The sequence below is a fragment of the Amphiura filiformis genome, chromosome 20 (assembly GCF_039555335.1).
Source record: "Amphiura filiformis chromosome 20, Afil_fr2py, whole genome shotgun sequence".
NCBI lineage: Eukaryota > Metazoa > Echinodermata > Ophiuroidea > Amphilepidida > Amphiuridae > Amphiura > Amphiura filiformis.
Window position 1 is genome coordinate 6,398,478 of NC_092647.1, and position 18,937 is coordinate 6,417,414.

The 18,937-nt window shown below is 35.2% G+C and overlaps 1 protein-coding gene across 1 annotated transcript in view; it reads right to left on the minus strand.

Annotated features, from left to right (window-relative positions):
- Positions 1 to 18,937, minus strand: part of LOC140142728 (CUGBP Elav-like family member 3-A) — a 250,638-nt gene that overhangs the window by 88,800 nt on the left and 142,901 nt on the right. The gene's annotated exons all lie outside the window — the stretch shown is intronic.

The following is an 18,937-nucleotide window of genomic DNA, read 5'->3' on the forward strand; positions in this document are numbered from 1 at the left end:
GCTTTTGACAAAGACTTTGACTTGTTGTGCATACAAACTCTGGTTTAATGACATCCTGCATGGCAGACATGATAAGTGTGATACTTGTAAAATATTCTAAATTCTACATTTTGCTAAAAATTCCTCCTTCCCCCTTTTCTCGGGCACTATGCCAGACTGAGCTAGCATAAAGTAGCCATAAATAAATCACTCTTCTGCAATAATACTAAGATTCCAACCTTAAGAAACTCTTTCTTTACACCCCATATTACTTCCGAAACACTGATAACTCTTCCCCCTTTTATTATGTCTCCATGTCTCTCTTAAACAAGCACCAGAAAGAAAACTCAATTATCATTCCAAAAAGACACAACACTAGACACTGAGATAATTAAGACAGGTTTGGCTGAAAAACCTGACAACTCGATTGTGCAATATGTTTGCTTAGCACACATACAACAAATGGGCCATTGCAGTTAAAATTCATACAACCCCCAATTGAAAACATGCCCTTATTTGAAATTATTACCGTACGATTGAAGTGGAAATAAGATTTTTTGTACAGATTATCCATACCCATATAACCTAATCCATTGAAGTTTTTAAGTGCATGAGTCTTATAAAAAAATGTGTCAGAAGTTGCATCGCCTTAAGTCACTTTATGTAAATAATATTGAAACTATAACAAACATACAAAGCATCGGTGTTGCGGTTCTTGGTATAATGTCACATAGCAATTCAAATTAAGTCTCACACTAAACTGAACTTTATAGCACAAAGTGAACGATAAACACCAAATTAGGTGTTGGAGCAAGTCTTTATGGTTCACAGCTTTTGTCAGTTCCATAATTGACTATTTCTTATATTTGTTGTTTCAAGGAATACTGTGGTTAACAAGCGCATGTTAGCAAGCGCATGTCACCGCGCCTCATCAACCAATTAGCAACAACTCAAGTGAACTCGATTACGAAGTCTTGTAACAAGTTAAGCTCACATAGTGTTCTGTTTGCAGCTGCTTGACAACAGGTACACTTTTGAAACTAAATTTTCAAAATAAGCCCAAAATTCAACATACTTATATTAATATTTGATTAGCGCATGCAAAATGCATTCAAATTGAGCTAGTACAAATATGCCTTGTATTGGATAAGCAATTCTTGCGATAGCATTTCACTCATTTTTACAAAACGTAGAAATTTGCCACCGAAAATGTAGAAGATCTGTGGTGATGCATGCACAAAATGTTACAACACGAGTTGACAATTTGATTGGATTAGATGGCTTAGAATAGCCCATCAATTGGCAGGTAAGGGAAGACGTATCTCTCAAGGATGTGCCATTCTGTCCTATTAAGTAATTCCACCAATCTCTTGTGTTTCACACACACTATACAAGGACCAAGATTGCGTCTCAATTCCGATGACATAGTCCCAGAACTTCCATTTAATAATCAGTGCTTTAAATTTGACCTCAAATTGGGGATTATATTTTCAGTACTCAAGACATAACAAAGGTCACTCTACAAATGTGCAAGCGTATTGGGGTTAAAAGAACTGTGTCTGAAATATGAGAATGTTAAGTAGTGACATCTATCAAATGGATGGATGTGTAAAGGTTTTGCCACTTTCATTATAAGAGCCAAGGTTCTAATTTACACCATAATTGGAAGATTACGCAGCAAATGCTTATAAAAACAATACCGGAGTTTAAACCAGAAGTGACCTGCTTGGGTTATCATGAGATTAATTGTAATATCAGCAATGATATCAGCAGTAGAGGGTAAATCATTAACATTAATATCAGCAGTAGATAGCTAATTCATCAATACTACTATCAGCAGTAGATAGCTACTTCATCAATACTACTATCAGCAGTAGATAGCTACTTCATCAATACTTCTATCAGCAGTAGATAGCTACTTTCATCAATACTACTATCAGCAGTAGATAGCTACTTCATCAATACTTCTATCAGCAGTAGATAGCTACTTCATCAATACTACTATCAGCAGTAGATAGCTACTTCATCAATACTACTATCAGCAGTAGATAGCTACTTCATCAATGCCATTATCAGCAGTAGATAGCTACTTCATCAATACTAGTGCAGTATTCACTGTAAATATTAAGTAATTATCAGCAGTATTATAAACAGCAACTTCATCAACACTAAAATCAGCAGTAGAATGCAACTTCATATAAACCCTAATATCAGCATTAGACAGCAGTTTTGTCAAATTCCAATATCAGTAGTAGATAGATACTCAATGCCAGCATTAGCAGTAGATGTTGTATTTGCTTTATCAATATCAGCAGTAGAAAGCAACTTTATATATCCCAACATTAGACAGCAATTTCATCAATACCAATATCAGCAGTAGACAGCCAATTCATCAATGCCAGCATTAACAGTAGATATTGTATTTGCTAAATCAATATCAGCAGTAGAAAGCAACTTCATATAAACTCCAATATGAGCATTAGACAGCAATTTCATCAATACCAATATCAGCAGTAGAAAGCAACTTCATAAACCACAATATCATTAGACATCAAAGTCATCAATACCAATATCATCAGTAGATAGCTATATATACTACATCTATATTATTATCAACATGCATCATTCCAATATCAAACTACCAAAGCATTAAGCATGACCTAGGACCCATTTCCACATAATGTTTTTCAACTTAATTAAGTTGCCTAGTCTAGACATTGGGCTGTTCCAGTTAAAATCCATACACCCCCTATGGAAGACATGATCTTAATCTCCCACACAGGGGGTGCAAATTTCAAACGGAGTCACCCATTATTCAGATAACCCATTTGAAATACATACTCCCTGTGTGGAAGATTAAGATCATGTCTTTCATAGGGTGTGTGTATTTCAACTTGAATAAGCCTATTCTAAACTTTCCGGTTCTGTTTCAATCTAAGATGCAAATTTTGTCCCTAATTGATAATTGGAAGGCCTCAAAGCACTATATACCAACAAGACCTTTATTAAGCAAGTTGTTGAATGTTTTATTGTTACGTTAAATATCAAAGGCTAAATTGTAATGTATATAGAATATAGGGCACACTATGTATCAATCATGCAATGTTTAATAATAGCACATACAGAGAATGGTCGCACTCCATAACAATATTGATATATGTATCCAGGGTGATTCACATATGTGAAATACTGCCCTTACTACGCTTACTAAGCAAAAACGCTTAAATTAACCAATTGAAATATTTCAATCTTAACAGTTGATGGTAAGGCACTAGGATCCAAACCATTCTCATCTATTAGTGCACAGTTCTTGAACCCCAATACATTGGTACATTCATTGAATGACCTTTGAAAATTTGGGTACAAAAACTCATACTCTGCAACTTGAGGTCAAATTTTGCACTATGATTGTTTAATTAAGGTTATTGGACTATGCCATTGAGATGAGGCCATTGCGGTTCATAGTGAGGAATCAATCAAAAAGAACATTCCACTCCAGAAACATTTGAAATATATACACCCCCTATGGAAAACATGACCTTTATCTTCCACACAGTGGGAGTGAATTTCAAATGGGGTTACCTGAATGGGTGACTCCATTTGAAATCTACACCCCCTATAATGGGAGATTAAGGTTTTCCACAGAGGGTGTATGGATTTCAACTGGAATAGCCCATTTCCTGGATACCACATGAACTACAGATGACAATGTGCAACTGGAACATGCTGTATAAGCTGAAATTTTTGCTGTGGTTTTATTTTCGTGAATTTTGTGGATTAATGTGCCCGCGAAAGTAACAACCCACAGATATGTTACATTTCTTATGTATTTTATTATATTAGATACCGGCATTCATGAATTTAACACCTCGCGAAATTGACAGTAATACTTGTAACCGTGAAAATATCTGTACGCAAAATATTGGCATATATAGAGTGGGCAAGAACATTCCTTTTTGTTGCATTATAAGCCTTACAGTGAATCATAATACAAGTAGTGAACGATGCGTAGCTACAAGATATCGTTACTAACCGCACCTAAATCTCCAGGGCCTAGTACATCGTCCCTGACAACATCATCATCTTTGGTAGCAAAATCATCTCATTATAACGGCACAATTCAACAACCTCCATTCACTCATGATTGCTCAAAAACTGAGCTCAAGTTGTGAGGTATGAGTTTTGTACCCAATACATGTAGAGGTCATTATTCAACTGTACACACATATCTTGCTTAAATGACTCTGGCTTGATGGATGAGCATGTTTTAAGATCCTAGCAAGACTACTTGAGTCGGTGACACTTGTCTCATTGTCAACATCCGTACATAATGCTCCATCAACAACAAGAAGGTGACATCCTGAATTTGCTGGGGAAAAAAATCGCCATCTCTGAGTCAACATACGTGGAAGGTTATCCCTCAACTGTTACATCTTCAGCATCCCCTAGGGTCCGGTCCCAAGATCATTATCAACATTCTAAATCATGCATACCAATGAAAATTCATACAAGTATCATCCCCTGAAACTGACAAGGTCAGAATACATTAATGCACATACACTAATGAACTTTGACATGAGGAATGAGATACTATAGTAGCTTGTTCGTCATCGAATGGATCTTCTTTTTTTTTGTCTGATTTATGTTTGATCACAAGCAAGCCTTGTTTTGACAACACAAGACAAGCGGAGTTAAAGCCAGAATGATATTTACACACATGGACCAATGCATATCATGTCTCGCCGGACTCTGGCGTGTACTGTTTCTTTTTCTCCCCAACTATTGCACTAGAATCCCAAACAACCTCATCTATCAGGACACAGTTTATAGTTCACCTATATCTGTATGCTCACATAATGACCTCTGCCAATGCTGGGTACAAAAACTCATACTCCAAAACCTAAGGTCAAATTGTAAACTATGGATGGATGTTGAGTGGGGGTTAATGAATTATGCCATTGTAGATTAGAGTACTTTTGGGCGCATAGTCTACGCTTCTGGTGATTTCACAGCTGGTCCCATGTGATGGTCAGCATTTATTTTTGTGTATGTTCTAATTGCTTTCTTTTTTGAACGAGAGCCCGCTGTGATCACATCTTCCCATGCGCTCATGCATACCTGACAACAGTCAGGTTTCTTCTTCTCCACCTGGGGCTTGTAGCATTGCATGAATGTTGGCTCGTATTCAGACATCGTAGAGATGGCGAAACAGTCTCTACTTGTCTGAATCGTCACTCTTAACGCACACAAAATAGCAGTATCCGGAGGCTGTTAAGATTTCTGGGCGTTCATTGCTGGTTGTCGTGGGGATAATTTCTTAGTTCTATAGAGACTGTAGAAACCAGGTCAAGGAACAACAAAAGTAAATTGCGGCATTCCCCGTCGTGGAAAATTGTGTTTTATCAAATGGCATTATGCACAGGGCTTTTTCACATTGGCTTTGTGACACTATGTTGATATTACTGCTGGATACATGAAACATGTAACCATTCATGACACGATGAAGATTACTTCACACGCTCCATGTTTGAGAAAACAAAATCAATTTATTCCATTTCAAAAGGAAATGTGTTTTATTTAAATAAAACGTGCTTATAACAACATACAAGCCATATCAAATGTGTTATAAACAACAATACACAAATGACTAGCCTATTGTTTAAAATCATTTATACATCTAAAATTATAAAACTGAGTTCAGAATTGATAGTAATAAATATTAAAACAATACAAGTATTTACAGTATTTCTTATGATAATCGCAATCATATTTGTAACATAAGAAAGTAAAATATATCTTAAAGCCCATTTTAACATGTTTACATGATAAACTTGAAAAACAATGCGTCACAAAATAATATGCTTTACATCTTTTTTGGGGGTTTGCGCACAGCTGATGACAAGCCACAGTGAGCACACTGCGGACATGCTATTGTAATAAAAAGACGCACAAAATGAAATAACTTTATGCATGACATATTATGCGGTGGTTTGCCATTTCACCATGACGTTTATTAAGATATCCGCTTGTAAAAGTAAGTGTCTCATGAACCACTGCATCAAGACTAGGCATATTTATACTCTTTCACATATTATTACTCACTGCTGCCTACCAAATGTGGTCTTGACAAATAACAAAATAATTATTATTTTTACAAATTTTGTTTAAAATTTGACAGTTTTTCCGCCACTGTCTGCAGAATGTCAAGGGTAAGCGCCAAATGACTTTGAACACCATCAGGGATCCATATCACACAACACTTATATAGGTGCAAACATTACTTTCCCAACTTTATCAATGATTGATGAAAGATACGACAAGAAAACACACTCGTTAAATATTCATAAGACTAGCTCATGAGATTTGTGAATATTCATTTCATTTTTCATTTACCATATCCATCATTATTGAGTGATGATATTAGCCCGAGTGGTAATTTCTATATTCGTCAAAAAGGTATTTCCTCTTCTGATCTAGTCGGATGAAATGATGACGGAACAAAAACGCTCTCTCGATTTTGTCATTATGTAATGTGACATGCTTATCAGCGAACGATACGAGACTGGACTTGAAATGGAGTCGCATTCCGGCAAGGACAGAGGCCCCTCTCCATGTTGTCGCTTGTCTTCAAAACTACTATGAATGCATGGCAGATTAACAATGTTTAGCCGTGGGGAATAAAGCCATTCATACAAAGGAACAACTTTCACATCCTGCGATCTCATTACCAGATCACCTGAATAACCTCATACCTAGTGGTAAAGTTCATGATTTTGTATATACAAGCAATGAGATTGAACTTCAGATTTAAAATTGAGTTTAAAAACCCAGACTTAGATACTAGGTTAGGTAAAACATGTTGCCATGGAATTAGGATTGTGATATATTTAAAAGAATAATAATTTAGAAGATAAATATATGTAACAATAATATCCCCCTGCATTGAAAGTTATTAATTTTTTTAAAGACTCTTCCCTTCTCTTCTCTAATTTGTATATAGCCCTGGTTTTAATACCCACAGAGTAACAACTCAGCTTTGCAAATTTGATTTCTTGTAAATATGGGTCAAATTTGGATGAATTTTTAACACTAGAAATGGGTCAAAATGCTCAAATTTCCCCGATTCATTTTAACAAACGTTGGGAATAAAATGATATAATCAGATTTCCTTCATTATCAAATGTGCTATTCCAGTTGAAATCCATACACCCCATATGACCTTAAATCTTCCATACAGAGAGTATGATTGGCAAATGGAAATGAATGGGTGACTCTATTTGAAATCATAGTAACTTAAGGTTCTGTCTTCTATTATGGGGTGTAGGGATATCAACTGGAACAGCCCAATATGGTTACACAGTGAAGTATTTTCATATTAGCTTAATGCTTTGCATGCTAGCCATGCGCGTCAATGGAAAAAGTTTTGAAATATTTTCTCTCAATATATCAAGAGCTATCTTAAGAACTACTGGATCAATACTAGGCGTGTTTGTACTCATTTTAATGCATTTTTTATGCTGATTCCAAATATGGTCATGAAAATTTACATTTCTGAAATTTTGAATTTAAAAAAATTGTGAAACTTGTCGTCTGCAGTCGACACCCGCGTGAAGAGAGTTAAGAGCCATTCAGATGAGACCTACATTTATTTAACAAGGATCACCCATAAAATTTACTGAACATTTACGAAATGCAGATCAGAATAATCAGAACAAATACCAAAAGAAATCAGTCACTTCCATTTTGTATTTTTAGAGTGTGTCTGTGTCATACTTCCTTAGCTCCGAAACAAAATACTGATATTATCTGATAGTTGTAAATAACATAGGACAATCACTCCTAAGCTTTTGCTATCAAATGATTGAAACCATACAAAAGCGTATATTGTCTTTGAAAGCAGTCATTAATCCCACCATTTCAATTTTAAGCTTATTGAATTCTGTACATGTCACTCTCAATTCATTGCAACATGTATTCAATTTTCCGACTCCACGCTACGAGTTCACGTTTTACTTTTAACAATGATGGATGAAGCCCGATTACCCGGGTGAGATTCTAAATAAGCCTAAAATGGTGTCTTTATTACGCTTTCCCAGTTATAATCCATACACCCTCCACGGAAATCATGACCTTAATTTTCAACACAGGGAGTGTGAATTTCAAATGGGGTAACCTGAATGGGTGACTCCATTTGAAATCTATACTCCCTGTGTGGAAGATTAAGGTCATGTCTTCCATAGGGGGTGTGTGGATTTCAACAGGAATAGCCCATAGCGACTGCCATATACAATACAAAAAAAAAACTTGAGTGATATCTGCAAAGTAGAACATAAAATTATTTCTTAAATTGTAATGTCTATTTTTTCCACACTTTGCCAATTTTTAACAATTTCACTTGTTTTAAAATTTTTGATCTTGAGTTTTCTTACATAGACCTATACATAAAAAGAACATATTCATGTGTTTTTGTTTTCGTGGTAGCTGCATTGAGCGCAAAAAGTGCAAAAATTATAGTATTGCAAAAATTAAAGTATCACAAAAATTGAAGTAATTGAAGCACTTTTGAATGGTGATCCCCATCCTGACCTAATTCTAAACCTTGCCCTCATCTTTTAACCTAACCCTAAACCTAAAAAACCTAACCCTATCCTAAATACCAAACATACACCTTAATCCTATAATCTCCTGCAGTTATTCTGAAGCCTTGCCGTCAAATGTTATAATCAAACCTCCATTATAAGGTATATTTTTACAGTGTTCAACTTGAATATGAATTTGTGAATGACCTAGTATAAATAATCAAAAAATACAGAATTCTGATGCCTTAGAAAGTTCAATGCAGAAGATAACCATTCAAATTCTTGTAAACCCATATCTGTATGTATGACCTGCTTGGGTAACGCTTATCACACTTATTTCATCACGGCTGTATAGTTGCACGTACTACCCTTCTTAACCGAGACTACCTCGTTACCCCTTTTCCCAATCCGGTACCCCCTTCCCTTGATCAAACAGAGTCATGCCGATGTCAACTTTTCTTTACTTCCATTATAACCAACAAGCCTGTATAGAACAGTACTTCAAGACCAAATTCTTTCTTTTCTATATATATATCTATATATATATAACATAGATATGACAAGCAATTTTCGTAGGCTTGCAGTTTTGCAGATTTCATCGACATCACTATAGCTCGGTTGACGATGATGAGTTAGTTGTGTTGTGTGTTATAGTTATAATGGCCTGCAGCCTCAAGTGATAAGATAGAGAATTTATTGCGTGAAAGATTGGTTCAGTCTGCTCCTGAGTTCAGAAAGGTCTCTGTGGATGGATGTGTGCAAAGAGGATGCCATTTCACTGCTGGGTAATCAGTTCTCCACAAATCTCTGGCTTTTTTGAGTAATAATATACTGCGCATAGAAAGTATCCGAACACTTAAAATGAAAGCAATTACCTAAAAGACACTAAACCTAATTTACCAAATGAAGCAATCAATAGATGAAGATTATTGTTCTGTGTATTTTGTTACCTCATTCAACATTTTGCGACTTTATTTGCCCAAGTTATACCAGTTTGAATAAAAAAGAGTGCATTTCAAAAGTAACAAAATTTACATAGACATTTCTCTCAAAACGCTCTAATTATGAACACAGTGAGTGAAACTTGACTTGTCACACTATAATGAGCCTGTTAAAATAGCCAATAGGATCACCCTGAAAGAGCAAATTGTCACTTTTGATATGCTCTTTTTTTCATTCAATTCGATAAAACTTCAGGAAATAAAGTTGCATCGTGCCAAATAAGGTATCAAAATATGCAGCACAAAATTACCCATTTAATGATTACTTTATATGGTACTTCAGATAAGTATCTTCAAGATATTGCTTTTTTTAAAAGTGTTCGGACACTGTGCGCAGTATATAATGTTTGCGCATGTGACTAGGGAAGGGGCACCACATTTTTTGTAAAATAAACATTAATCAATGGGCTTGGTTCAAATTGTTCATATTGCATAACAATAGGCTTTGTAACATATTATGCAACTCCTATATTGTCAAGGCTCCCAATTTGAGAGACAGGCTCAATTTGAAGAGTCTAAAGATGATTGACAGCCAAATTATGAAGAAATTGAATACATTACATAATCTATGATGCTTAAATTATTTTGAAAAATATTGTTAGCTCCAAAAGTGGTTGATAGGCTAGCTCTAAATTTGCTTGATAGGTATATTGTGGAAATGATGGAAACATGGTGTAGCTAGGGGGGGGCATGCAGGGAGGAACATCTCTCCCTCATCTTGTCCCTCCTGTGGGATGTTGGCTGCTGGAATTAGATTTAGATTTTAAGCCTTTTTTCACCATTTTCATTAAACTTTCCACTCCCTGATGAGAGTTTGCTCAGTGCACCCTTTTCCCCCACAGCCCTCTCTGATAAAAATCCTGGCTACACAACTGGACAAAAAGAATTGTCACCTAATGAGCTGAGTTATAGCACATATTCAGTGAGTGAAAACGAGTAAACTGATTAAACGCCATTTTAAGAGTGTATGATTTCGAACTAAGCTGAATATGTGGCAAATATTCTGTAGGGAAATTGGTAAAATACAGCTTCAAAAGACAGTGTGCCTGATGCTCTCTGCTAAAAAAGGTATGAATGCTTGGTAATTATTCACATGATAAAAGAAACAGTATGTATTCAAAGATCTATTGTGGATGTCATGTACAATGCACTGGCTCAGTTATGACTCTAATCATTTCTGGCCATGCAGCAATGATGTGCCTGACAAGCAAGCGCAGGAACCGTCATTCTTTAGATGCATTCTTCTTCTTGTATGGACACAAAATGCAATAAAAACATCAACATAACATTGATTGAAGACAGGAGTATTGTCATACAGAAATTTTGAAATGAAACAAAAATAGGGAAAAGCAAACGCAATTAAATTTACCATTGCTAGCTTAGGTTGACTATATAATAAAGAGGGAAGTGGCGAGCGCAGAAAAAATGAAATACAATTTCTTGAAATTGCATAAGTGATAACATATGCAGTTGCAAATTGGTGGGATTGTATTTTCTTTACGTCTCAATTGAAAATGATGGACTAGGAATTTTTTCCAAATTTGTTCCACAATGCAACATTTTTTCTTCAATTTAACAACCAAAAACTGTTAAAGATATCTATTAGTTTGATACAACCTGAGAAAAAGCAAAATCATAAAATTTGTATCCATAATTGTCAAACTAGTCCCTTACACATCTAGCTCAAATGTTCCATTGTTCATAATTCATCTATCCAATTTCAGGAGAGCTTCTTATAATTGCTGTGAAACTTCCAATGCCATCTTTGATATGTCAGAAATGAGTGACATAAAAATATAATGAGTCTTAAATACACAAAACCATGGTGCATGATTGGGGATAGCTACACGAGACACCAGATATGAACTGAAATGCTTCATTCCGCTTTATCATCTATCATGTAATCAGGGGTACAGCAGAGGCTATCAAGGCAGTAGGGAGCAAATTGTCCCACTGACCCCTGAATAAAATTACATTCACGGAACAAATGTGTCTGAAGCACTATGCTAAAATAGGCACAAAATGAGAACAAGAGGTGGTCTAAAAAGAAAGATGCACATTAGGACCTTTTGTCAATATTGTCATGGTCCCAGTATTTTGAGTCCAGCGCCACTTTCTTCCCTTCCCCCTTTGCACCTCTGTATGTAATGGGTTAGATTGGATAAACCTGCACACTACAAGTTCACTATAATCTATAATTTATATTTAAGGAACAATCTTTTTTTTTATTTCTAAAAATTTAATATGCCTGTACTTTGTGAATTAAAAAAAACAAAAAACATTGTTGGAATACGAGCAACACAAACTCACATTCAGCCCGTCAATATACATACTGCTCAAATCTATACAAATCTTGACACATAAAAATTAAAATAACAAATCAAGACAAACTTGGCAGAAAATTTTATGTTTCAAAGTTAATTAAGCAGCTATAGCAAACATCATGAGCCAAGCAACCTGCGATTTGGCAATTCCAGTTAAAATCCATACACCCCGTATGAAAGACACGACCTATAACCTCTCTCTCTCTCGGGTGTAGATTTCAAATGGACTCACCCATTCAGGTATTCACATTTGAATTTCACACTCTCTGTGTGGAAGATTAAAAGCTAGTATCTTCCATACGGGGTGTACTGATTTCAACTCCAACAGCGAAATTTGCTATTCCTGTGCAATCACCAAGTTATCTCTGGCAACATAAAAACCTAGACGCATACAACTGCCCTGATGGAAAAAGACACTATCTACAAGTAAAAGAACATAGTGGTTATTCATAGGAGGGCAGAAAATCCTAATCACATACAATCAGCCAAAACAGTTTCATCTCAGGTGACACAGTTCAATAACTCTCATTTAATAGTCAGTGCTCAAAATTTGACCTCATGTTGTGGAGTATGCTCTTTTGTGCTCAAGACATTTATTAATGATTCTATGAGTGTATAGCCTAATGGGTTACATGGCTTGAGTCTTGATAGAGGAGCACGTTTGCGATGTTTGGGAAGACAACATCAGATATGGTGTAGTCAGCCAGTCTATGATTGCCAAGCAGGTCTCTGACCTCAAGCGGAGGCAAACAATGCCCTCTATCGGAAGACCCAGCTTTTAAAAAAAATCAAATGAAATATGCGACAAGTATTATATGTGACTCCTCTTCACAACTGAGCCCGGAAGTCGCCAATCATCATTTTTGAGATATTCAACCAAAATATTCTGCTTTAAATTAGCTTTAAAATGATGTATATCATGTCTATAGTACTTGACATTTAAGTAGTGAAAAATCAATAAAACAGTCAATAAATCCTTTGTTTCCTATTGTTTATTGTTAAGTTCGATGGAGCATATCTCAATAGTGGCACTGGCGACATCCGGGCTCAGTTGTGGCGAGGAGTCACATATAAGACTGACACTTTAAATAATACCGTACTTGTTACATAATATTCCTGTAACAGTAACCATAACTCTTGCCACACTGGTGTCGACTGCAGACGGCAAATTTCAAAAAAAATATTAAAAATCTCAAATTTCAGAATTGTAATTTGTCATGACCATATTTGGAATCAGCATGAAAAATGCATTAAAATGAGTACAAACAAGCCTAGTGTTGATTCATAGGCTTGTAAGATAGCTCTTGATATTTTGAGAAAATATTCCACAGCTTAACAGCACAGAGAGCATTAAAGGAGTTACTACTTTTGAATTAAAAACCATTCCAATATAAAGTACCCAGTATATTTTACACATTTGCACTCATTCAAATTCTTGGCTTGCCAGTAGTTGAATATGATTGCATGTGGATAGCCCATGTATTTGAATGGTCCTGCATTCACAATGACATATGAAAGTACTGAGTAGAGTAAGAACACACTGCAATTTAGTTAGCTTTAGTTTTTGAGCCTGTTCGATCTTGTTTTCACATGGACAAATTAGCTCATATTAAATGTAACTACTTCTCGCATATATGTTATGATTGTAGGATAACACCTCATTAATATGCATAGGCTACTGCAACGAAAACCATCTTTAAGACTTGAAGACCTCACACTGAACCGCAGAATGTCAATGACTATTGGTCTGGTGGCCAATGCTTCCTTAACCAGGCTAACATTTTGCATACCGTAAATCAGTAATATCCACCACATCTTTCCACAATAACATGCATCTCAAAATATGCTCCTGAACCAATACTAGGCATGTTTGTACTATTTGAATGCATTTTTTTGTGCTGATTGCAATTACGGTCATAAAAATGTAAAAACCTGTCATTATTTTGTGAATTTTGTGTTTTTTCTCCGTACCTGTTCCCACCTGCATTTATAGGGTTAATATGGCCGCCGGCAATTTCTCCTAGCTTTAGAAACACTTTCTCATTTCCTGGAGAAACCATGTGACCACTCCATACACTCGTCAACAAAAACATAGCAAAATGAAAAGCTAATACATTGCGCTGACAACCAGCTACAATTAAGAACATTACCGCAGAAACACTCATTTTTTGTGGGTTTTAAATTTTCAAATAACTATAATAGGCGCATTTCAGAAGTTTCCACAATTTTTTGAAAGCAAGTTTCTTTGAATAATGTTAATGCCGATAATCCAATATTTGAAATGTGCTTTCTAATCTGCATAAGCTCTTAAAATTGGGCTATTCCAGTTGACACCCATACACCTCCTATGGAAGACATAATCTTCCACACAGTCACCCATTCAGGTAACCCTATTTGAAATTCACCCTCCCTGTGTGGAGGATTCAGGTCATGACTTCCATAGAGGGAATATGGATTTTAACTGGAATAGCAAAATATCAAATTAATGAACATAACATTTTTTTATAACTTTGTTACATCAACTCATCAAATTAAGAAATATCATGGGATTTTAAAGATTTGTGCATATTTCATGACATGTCATTTGTTTTTCCATATTTAATATAAATTAATCCACTCGATCAATTATTTCTCATCATTTGCATTACAAATCTGTCACCGCGCCTTAATTTAACAAGCTCGGCATAATTTCATATCAAATTCTGCCAATTTTTTATGAAAAATTAATTACATGAATATTCCATGCATCATTTTGAAATTCAGTCAATTTGCATGTATAATGTTACCATGACATGAAGCCATGATTTGGTAGCTTTGTTAGTTCTAGGTACAACAATGGTGTATTTTTAGCAGTCATGTGGGCAATTAGTGAATGTTTCATTATGTTGTATTCGCCATCAATGCATAATGAACATAATTAGGAATGGCTATTTGAATATGAGATTTGTACAACACATAGGTAAGGTATCAAAGCAAAGCTAATTTTGTATGATATTATTTTGTTGCAATTTTCTTTCTTTATCAATTTAAACACAAACAGTGAAAATGTATATAAATGTGAAAATCATGTGTGAATAAATGAATTGAATGAATGAACACAGTCAATACATGACAATAACTCTATTATCATAGCTACAATGCTTTCTGAAGAAACAAAGATCTATCACCAGATAATACAATTGAGCCATAATCAAGCCTATACAGTGAGCTTTAATTTTCAGTTGAAATCCATACACCCCCTATGGAAGACATGTCCTTTAATCTTCCACTCAAGGAGTCTCAATTTCAAATGGGGTTACCTGAATGAGTGACTCCATTTGAAATTTACACCCCCTGTGTAGGAAGTTCAGGTCATGTCTTCCATAGGTGTACAAATTTCAACTGGAATAGCCCGTTCGTAGCATTTGTACTAACTCTGAGGTGAACTATACATACACTTATCTTGTTTATTGAAAAACCAAACTTTTCTACCTTCTACTGCTCTTAACTCAAGTGAAAAAGTCAATTCATGTGCTGTGAGCACATGATCACTAATTTCCTTTCTGACAAATATCTTTGCTATTTTTTGTATTAAATTGTGATTTTTCCCCTCTTTGTGAAACATGAATACACTTTATGCATATATGGTTTGTTTTCTGTTCTATGTAAACACACCACTGTCAGTTTCAAAACTGAATCAAAACTTCATGAAAATTAACATTTTTCCTCAATTATAGAATTCAATACAAACATTGACTATCTGACATTTTGATGTAATTTCTAGTGATAGTCGCTCAACTTTGAAAGTACGTGACAGCGATGTGCCATTAGTTTACTTGCCATTACTAGAGTCGTTTGCTTTTGGTGAGAGATTTGCACCAATTTTGTCAAAAAGTATAAAAATGTCAAAGTAGTTGGTTAAAATTCTGAAAATTTGGCTTGGGAAAAAAAAGGTAATTCAGTGGGAGACGATCATCTAAAATTCATTCAGATTATTCAAAAATATGATCATTGGTTGGGTGCAAAAAATTGCTGGTTTGAATTTGTCTTTGTTAAGCTATATGTAGACAGTTCATCAATTAATATAAACGGGCACTACATCAAAGTTAGGCTCAACACTAGCCATTAGCCATAACTTAAAAAGCTAGAGTTAGTGACCACCATGTGAATATTATGAAATTCTAGTATCAAACGTTCCATCTATAGAATTTCAGAACCTAGATTGATAATCTGCAAAGATGTCAGCAATGAAGTAGTGCTCTTGCTGCACAAAATAATGCATCCAATCAAACATGTAACATGGAACAAAAATCCTATCAAATTGGTTTGAATACCCATATGAATTGGAATATTGGACAATTACAAGGAAGTAATAATACTTCCTGATGTATTACCTAAACAAGAATACTGCATGAAGAAAATCTAGAATACATATCTGGTCATTTTCAAATTCTTCAAACTTGCTTTTTATTAATAGTTTGCTTGTTATTTTTGTTTTTGTTGCTGTTTTTAATTTAGATTCTTCTTACAAAGCTGCAACATTTGAAACAGAAGAAAATAAACCTTAATTGAACACTAAATAAATAATATAAACTCTTAGAAAAAGTAGGGTTCTTGGCTGTCCTGTAGAATTAGTTGTCCACGTCCAACTTAGTTTCGTCAGCACAGACACTTACTGTTATCATACTGACATTTTTTTAAAGGAATAGTACTATTCACTAAGTTGGCCAATAAGTGTATCCTGAAACACTTAGCGCAAGTCCGCGGAAGATCGTGATGGTCCCCAGTAAGTATAGTCCGCACAGCATGTAAAGGAGCCAACTTGACACAGCAACTCCAAAACACAATAGGACTAAAATAGACTTGTTTGTGTGTACCAAATTATATAACCGTAAACAAGGAAGTAAAAGTAGTCATAAAATCTGATATTTCACTTGTATATTTTGCAATCACAATAAAGAACCGATATATACAAATAATGCAAATTACATACAATATTCTTCCCAGTTGCCTAGATACTTGTCGTCTGTTCTCCTTGGAGACCTACGCCAGAGACAGCGATAGAGAAGGCAAAAATTCTTAGAGCAGATCACTCTGTAGATAATTTGTCAGACTTCCCAATTTCTGAATGGTATCTTGATTCTTCATCAACAGAAGGGAAGATCGGGTGATGCAAATACAATAAGCTATCTTTCTCATCTCCCAAGCCTGATTCGCTAACAAATGAGTGTTTACTGGGACTAGTGACCGTACATCCTGAGGATTAGGCTATCTATCTCATCTTCTCAGGCCTGGTTCTCAGACATCTTCTCAGACCTATCTCATCTTCTCAGGCCTGGCAGTTGCATTCTGGGGTTGTAACTCATTCTGTCAAATTCAATAGTTAAATGTGTGTTGAGAGTTACTTGAGGCTACATGTAGTGACCATATATACATCCCAGGGATAGGATATTACCATGCTTACTCATCTCCCAAAGGCCTGGTTCAATGGCCAATGCATGTTGATTTATGCTAAGGGCTAGTGACCACTGGCATTGAGATTATATAACTATACTGTGCATTGATTTGCTGGGGGCAGTGGCTGGTGACTTGTTGCATCATGGGATTATGCCTAACTCATCTCTCAGTGACAAGTTCATTGGCCAATGTGGGTTACTTTACTGGATGCTAATTAAGTTGCATCCTGGTGATGCTACTTGAAACCCATCACAAATATGCCAATATTTTGTTCCTTACCTTAAAAAGAAACCAGTTTCATCAGATCATTTGCAAAATTATATAGCTTGGTTTCCATATATATTCATCCTTTTTCAATCTCCAGCTCTCCTGCTTGTTACCCGGCTGGTTACAACTCGTTAATAATTAACAATTCATGCAAATGCAAATGTCATGACAACGACATTGCAGGAAATACAACTTTTAAGTAATGTAAACGACCTATCAAACTTCCACTTGACTTTCAACATGAACTGTGAAATATTAGTCTTAACAAATTCCACCGCAGTAGAAAGGTATACACATAGTATATTTAATTCTCTGTGTGCTAGCCATAGGCTTCAACATAAAAAGTCCCAAGTTTTGAGATATTTTCTCAAAATATCAAGAGCTATCTCAAAAACCACTGAACCAATATTAGGCTTGTTTGTACTCATTGTAATGCATTTTTCATACCGATTCCAAATATGGTCATGAAAATTTACAATTCTGGCATTTTTGAACAAAAAAAATTGAAACTGTCGTCTGCAATCAAGTCCCGCATGGAGAGTGTTAAAGCGATGTGTCTTGACCTTTGGGATATACTGCGTAGCAATTTGAATGTTAATGAAGCTTACAATATCTCAATCATGAAAATTGTCCAAGCAGAGAGCCAACGCAATCATTTGTATTCAAAGTTGTTGAATTCGGAAGAGTGACCATTGTAGAAAAGAATACACACAGTATCTTTGACTGGTCCTGCCTTGACCTCTTGCATCAACCAACTAGCCATTTGAATGTTAATGAAGCTTACAACATATCAATCACAATTGAGTCGACGAAATAATTTGCATTCAAAATTCAAGATGACTCTCTGTACAAATTATGCAAGCATATAAAAGCAAATGCATTCAAGATTTTGTAGATTTATGTACATAGGTGTTGAGTCACAATATTATACTGAAACAATTCACAAGAATTCATCAAATTCAGAATATTGTCCTTTGTTAATGTTGATTTTTGTCTGCATGAATAAAAATCTCTTGATTAAGTTCTTACATAAAGGTTTAGACAAACAAAAGCATTTTTACAAGTGCTTGGGTAATCTTATGTTTTTACCTACAACAGTAAAACATCAGGCAAATTATTTCATTTACTTCTTTCCTAAACTGTTTATGACAATTTTGTAATCATTGAAAATCGTTACCCACTGTTGTGAAAGAGATTGTTTAGTTTATACTCCCTGAACAACCAAGGCTATTTAAAAACAGTATTTGGTACATCACATACAAAATCAAAAACCTATCCATATGAAGAAGAAATATTGGAAAATCAATGGAAACAAAGCAGCATTTTTCTAAAATTAACAATTTTCTTGCCA